General features: G+C 38.1%; 1 non-coding gene across 1 annotated transcript; it reads right to left on the bottom strand.

Moving 5' to 3' along the window:
- Window positions 1-1,050: 1,050 nt before the first annotated feature.
- Window positions 1,051-1,158, bottom strand: LOC112704192 (small nucleolar RNA R71). The gene has a single exon (XR_003154828.1). It is a non-coding gene; the product is annotated as a small nucleolar RNA R71 (small nucleolar RNA).
- Between the last annotated feature and the right edge of the window lie 5,270 nt (window positions 1,159-6,428).

Genomic DNA, 6,428 nt, shown 5'->3' on the forward strand with positions numbered 1-6,428 from the left:
TAGAATCTTATCTTGTAGTTTCTTGTTAGTGAAGTAAGTAAGTTCAAATTTTTAAATTAAATCTTTTTATCTCTTATCTTATCTTTTTCAAAATTTGAATTTTTCAAAATTTGATTTCAAAATATCTTATCTAACCTCTTATCTTCTTATCTTTTCAAATTTGATTTTAATATCTTTTTCAACTAACTCTTTGACTTTTTGTTTGTCTCTTATCTTTTTCAAAACCACCTAACTACTTTTCCCTCTCTAATTTTCGAAAATATCTCATCTCTTTTTCAAAAATTCTTTTGTTTTAAATTTTAATTTTAATTCTATCTTATCTTATCTCTAATTTTCGAAAATGACTAACACCTTCTTTAAAATTATTTTCGAAATTCTCCCTCTCTTTTCTTATTCTATTTAATTATTTATTTACTAACACTTCTCTTCACCTCTCTTCATCTAAAAATCCAAACCCAATATATCCCTTGTGACATAGAGGATTTCTCTTTCTTTTCTTGTTTTCTTCTCTTTCATATGAGCAGGAACAAGGAAAAAGGCACTCTTGTTGAAATTGATCCAGAACCTGAAAGGACTCTGAAGAGAAAATTAAGAGAAGCTAAGTTACAACATTCTTAAGGTAACCTTTCAGAAACGTTAGAACAAGAGAAGGAGATGGTAGCCGAAAATAATAATAATGCAAGGAGAATGCTTGGTGACTTCACAAAGCCAACGTCCAAGTTTGATGGAAGAAGCATCTCCATTCCTGCCATTGGAGCCAATAACTTTGAGCTGAAACCTCAGCTAGTTGCCTTAATGCAACAAAACTGCAAGTTTTATGGACTTCCATCTGAAGATCCTTATTAGTTTTTAACTGAATTCTTGCAGATCTGTGAGACTGTAAAGATGAATGGAGTTGATCCTGAAGTCTACAGACTCATGCTTTTCCCTTTTGCTGTAAGAGACAGAGCTAGAATATGGTTGGATTCACAACCTAAGGATAGCCTGGACTCCTGGGATAAGCTGGTCACAGCCTTCTTGGATAAATTCTTTCCTCCTCAAAAGCTGAGCAAGCTAAGAGTGGATGTTCAAACCTTCAAACAAAAAGATGGTGAATCCCTCTATGAAGCTTGGGAAAGATACAAGCATCTGACCAAAAGATGTCCATCTGCCATGTTTTCAGAATGGAACATATTAGATATATTCTATTATGGTCTATCTGAATTTTCGAAAATGTCATTGGACTATTCTGCAGGTGGATCTATTCACCTAAAGAAAACGCCTAAAGAGGCTCAAGAACTCATTGACAGGGTTGCAAACAACCAATTCATGTACACTTCTGAGAGGAATTCCGTGAATAATGGGATACCTCAGAAGAAAAGGAGTTCTTGAAATTGATGCTCTGAATGCCATATTGGCTCAGAACAAAATGTTGACTCAACAGGTCAACATGATCTCTCAAAGTCTGAATGGATGGCAAAATGCATTCAACAGTACTAAAGAGACAGCTTCTGAAGAAGCTTATGATCCTGAGAACCCTGCCATGGCAGAGGTTAATTACATGGGTGAACCTTATGGAAACACCTATAACTCATCATGGAGAAATCATCAAAATTTCTCATGGAAGGATCAACAAAAGCCTCAACAAGGCTTTAACAATGGTGGATGCAATAGGCTGGGCAATAGCAAGCCTTTTCCATCATCTTCTTAGCAACAGACAGAGAATTCTGAACAAAACACTTCTAATTTAGCCAACTTAATCTCTGATCTGTCAAAGGCCACTTTCAGTTTCATGAGTGAAACAAGATCCTCCATCAGAAATCTGGAGGCACAAGTGGGCCAGCTAAGTAAGAAGGTCATTGAAACTCCTCCCAGTATTCTCCCAAGCAATACAGAAGAGAATCCAAAAGGAGAATGCAAGGCCATTGATTTAATCAATATGGCCGAATGCACAAGGGAGGAGGAGGACGAAAATCCTAGTGAGGAAGACCTCCTGGGACGTCCCTCAAGCAAGAAGGAGTTTCCTATTAAGGATCCAAAGGAATCTGAGACTCATATAGAGACCATAGAGATTCCATTAAATCTCCTTCTGCCATTCATGAGCTCTGAAGACTATTCTTCCTCTGAAGAGGATGAAGATGTGACTGGAGAGCAAGTTGCTTAATATTTAGGGGCTATCATGAAGCTGAATGCCAAGCTGTTTGGTAATGAGACTTGGGAAAGTGAACCTCCCTTGCTCATTAATGAACTAGATACCTGGATTCAGCAAATTTTACCTCAAAAGAAACAAGATCCTGGCAAGTTTTTGATACCTTGTACCATAGGCACCATGACCTTTGTAAAAGCTCTATGTGATCTAGGGTCAGGGATAAATCTTATGCCACTCTCTGTAATGGAGAAGCTGGGGATCATTGAGGTACAACCTGCCTTGTTCTCATTACAATTGGCAGACAAGTCATTGAGACAAGCTTATGGAATAGTGGAGGACATGTTAGTAAAGGTTGAAGGCCTTTACATCCCTGCTGATTTCATAATCTTAGACACTAGGAAGGAAGAGGATGATTGCATCATCCTTGGAAGACCTTTCCTAGCCACAGCAGAAGCTGTGATAGATGTCGACAGAGGTGAATTAGTCCTTCAATTGAATGGGGACTACCTTGTGTTTAAGGCACAGGGCCATCCCTCTATGACAAAAGAGAGTAAGCATGAAGAGCTTCTCTCAGTTCAGAGTCAAGAAGAGCCCCCACAGTCAAACTCTAAGTTTGGTGTTGGGAGGCCACAACCAAACTCTAAGTTTGGTGTTAAGACCCCATATCCAAACTCTAAGTTTGGTGTCGGGACTATACAACATTGACCTGATCACCTTTGTGGTTCCATGAGAGCCACTGTCAAGCTACTGACATTAAAGAAGCGCTTGTTGGGAGGCAACCCAATTTTATTTATCTAATTTTTATTTTATTCTATTTTATTATTATTTTGTGTTTTATTAGGTACATGATCATGTGGAGTCACGAAAAAAATATAAAAAATTAAAAATAGAATCAAAAACAGCAGAAGAAAAATCACACCCTAGAGGAAGCACAGACTGGCGTTCAACGCCAGTAAGGAGCATCTGGCTGGCGTTCAATGCCAGAACAGAGCATGAAACTGGCACTGAACGCCAAAAACAATCAACATTCTGGCGCTGAACGCCAGGAATGTGCCTAGAGGAAAAGTGATGAGCGGATAATTTGTACGCTTTTTGGCATTGTTTTTAGTATGTTTTTAGTATGATCTAGTTAGTTTTTAGTATATTTTTATTAGTTTTTAGTTAAAATTCACTTTTCTGGACTTTACTATGAGTTTTTGTGTTTTTCTGTGATTTCAGGTATTTTCTGGCTGAAATTGAGGGACCTGAGCAAAAATCTGATTCAGAGACTAAAAAGGACTGCAGATGCTGTTGGATTCTGACCTCCCTCCACTCAAAGTGGATTTTCTGGAGCTACAAAAGCCCAATTGGCGCGCTCTTAACGGCGTTGGAAATTAGACATCCTGGGCTTTCCAGCAATATATGATAGTCCATACTTTGTCTAAGATTTGATGGCCCAAACCGGCGTTCAAAGTCACCCTCAGAATTCTCAGCGTTAAACGCCCAAACTGGCACAAGGATGGGAGTTAAACGCCCAAACTGGCACCAAAGCTGGCGTTTAACTCCAAGGAGAGTCTCTACACGAAAATGCTTCAATGCTCAGCCCAAGCACACACCATGTGGGCCCGGAAGTGGATTTTTATGTCATTTACTCATCTCTGTAAACCCTAGGCTACTAGTTATCTATATATAGGACCTTTTACTATTGTATCATATCATCTATCTTTGAATCTTCGGACATCTAGTTCTTAGATCACTGGGAGGCTGGCCTCACGGCCATGCCTAGACCTTGTTCTTATGTATTTTCAATGGTGGAGTTTCTACACACCATAGATTAAGGTGTGGAGCTCTGCTGTACCTCGAGTATTAATGCAATTACTATTGTTCTTCTATTCAATTCCGCTTGTTCTTGTTCTAAGATATCACTTGTTCTTCAACTTGATGAATGTGATAATCCGTGACACTCATCATCATTCTCACCTATGAACGTGTGACTGACAACCACCTCCGTTCTACCTTAGATTGAGTGAATATCTCTTGGATTCCTGATACACGATGCATGGTTGATCACCTGACAATCGAGCGCTCGCCTGACAACCGAGCCAGCCATTCCGTGAGATCAGAGTCTTCGTGTTATAGGCTAGAACTGATGGCGGCGTTCAAGAGAATCTGGAAGGTCTAACCTTGTCTGTGGTATTCTGAGTAGGATTCAATGATTGAATGACTGTGACGTGCTTCAAACTCCTGAAGGCGGGGCGTTAGTGACAGACGCAAAAGAATCACTGGATTCTATTCCGGCCTGATTGAGAACCGACAGATGGATAGCCGTGCCGTGACAGGGTGCGTTGAACATTTCCACTGAGAGGATGGGAGGTAGCCACTGACAACGGTGAAACCCTTGCATAAGCTTGCCGTGGAAAGGAGTAAGAAGGATTGGATGAAGACAGTAGGAAAGCAGAGAGACGGAAGGGACACAACATCTTCATGCGCTTATCTGAAATTCCCACCAATGAATTACATAAGTATCTCTATCTTTATCTTTATGTTTTATTCGTATATCACCCATATCCATTTGAGTTTGCCTGACTAAGATTTACAAGGTGACCATAGCTTGCTTCATACCAACAATCTCTGTGGGATCGACCCTTACTCGCGTAAGGTTTATTACTTGGACGACCCAGTACACTTGCTGGTTAGTTGTGCGAAGTTGTGTTTATGCCATGGTATTGAACACCAAGTTTTTGGATTCATTACCGGGGATTATTTGAGTTGTGAAAAGTATTGATCACAATTTCGTGCACCAAGTTTTTGGCGCCGTTGCCGGGGATTGTTCGTGTATGGACAACTGACGGTTCATCTTGTTGCTTAGATTAGGTATTTTTTTCAGAATTCTTAAAGAACGAATTCTAGTGTTTCATGATGATCTGTTGAAGTCTGGCTGGCTGTGAAGCCATGTCTAATTCTATTGGACCGAGGTTTCAACTTATCATCACAAGAGCTTGTTGATTTCTATCACTCTTGCTGTTGGAGCAGTGATCTGCTAAGGCTTGGCTGGCCATTGGCCATGTCTAGTGTTTTGGACCGAAGCTTTCTTTGAAAGCTTGGCTGGCTGTGAAGCCATGTCTAATTCCTGGACCGGAGTCTTAGACTAGCATTGCACTGATTCCTGGAATTCTCATTAAGAATTTTGATATCTTTATTTTCTTTTTTTTTCACTTAATTTTCGAAAAAAAACAAAAAAAAATTTACAAAATCATAAAAACCAAAAAAATATTGCATGTTTCTTGTTTGAGTCTAGTGTTTCATGTTAAGTTTGGTGTCAATTGCATGTTTTTGCATTCATGCATGTGTCTTCATTAATCTTCAAGTTGTTCTTGATGATTTTCTTGCTCTAATCTTTAAATTCTCTTGACTTGAGTGTTTTGTGTTTCATATGCATTCTCATTTTGTTACTGTCAGTAGTATACTAACTGCTAAGTTTGGTGTCTTGCATGCATTGTTATTTGATTTTAGTTGCATTTTGATTAGTCCTTATTATTAAAAATCCAAAAATATTTTTTTGTGTCTTTTCAAGTCAATAATACAGAGAATTGAAGATTCAGAACATACAATAGAGGAATTACACAGAAAAAGCTGGGCGTTCAAAATGCCCAGTGAGGAAGGCAAACTGGCGTTTAAACGCCAGCCAGGGTACCTGGCTGGGCGTTTAACGCCCAAAAGGGTAGAGTTTTGGGCGTTAAACGCCAGAATGTGCACCATTCTGGGCGTTTAACGCCAGGATGGCACAAGAGGGAAGATTTTGTTTTCAAATCAATTTTTTTTTAAGTTTTCAAAATCTTTTCAAAATCAAATCTTTTTCAAATCATATATTTTCAATCAAATCTTTTTCAAAATCAATTTCTTTCCATTTTCAAGGATACTTGCTATCAATTAATGATTTGATTCAACATTTCAAGTATGTTGCCTTTTCTGTTGAGAAAGGTTTAATGTTTGAATCATATCTTTTCTTGATAGCCAAGTCATTAATTTTCAAATCAAATCTTTTTAAAATGTTTTTCAAATCATATCTTCTTAACCACATCTTTTTCAAATTAGTTTTCAATCAAATCTTTTTAATTTCAAATTCTTTTTCAAAAATCACTTGATTTCTTTCCCACTTTATTTTTGAAAATCAATAAGTGTTCTTCAAAATGTTTTCAAAATCTTTTACTTAATTTTCGAAAATCACTTCCATTCCTCTCACATCCTTCTATTTATGGACTAACACTATTCCTTAATACACAATTCGAACTCCATCTTTCTTGATAAGTTCGAATTTTCT

Source organism: Arachis hypogaea, chromosome 7 (genome assembly GCF_003086295.3).
Source record: "Arachis hypogaea cultivar Tifrunner chromosome 7, arahy.Tifrunner.gnm2.J5K5, whole genome shotgun sequence".
Taxonomy (NCBI): Eukaryota; Viridiplantae; Streptophyta; class Magnoliopsida; order Fabales; family Fabaceae; genus Arachis; species Arachis hypogaea.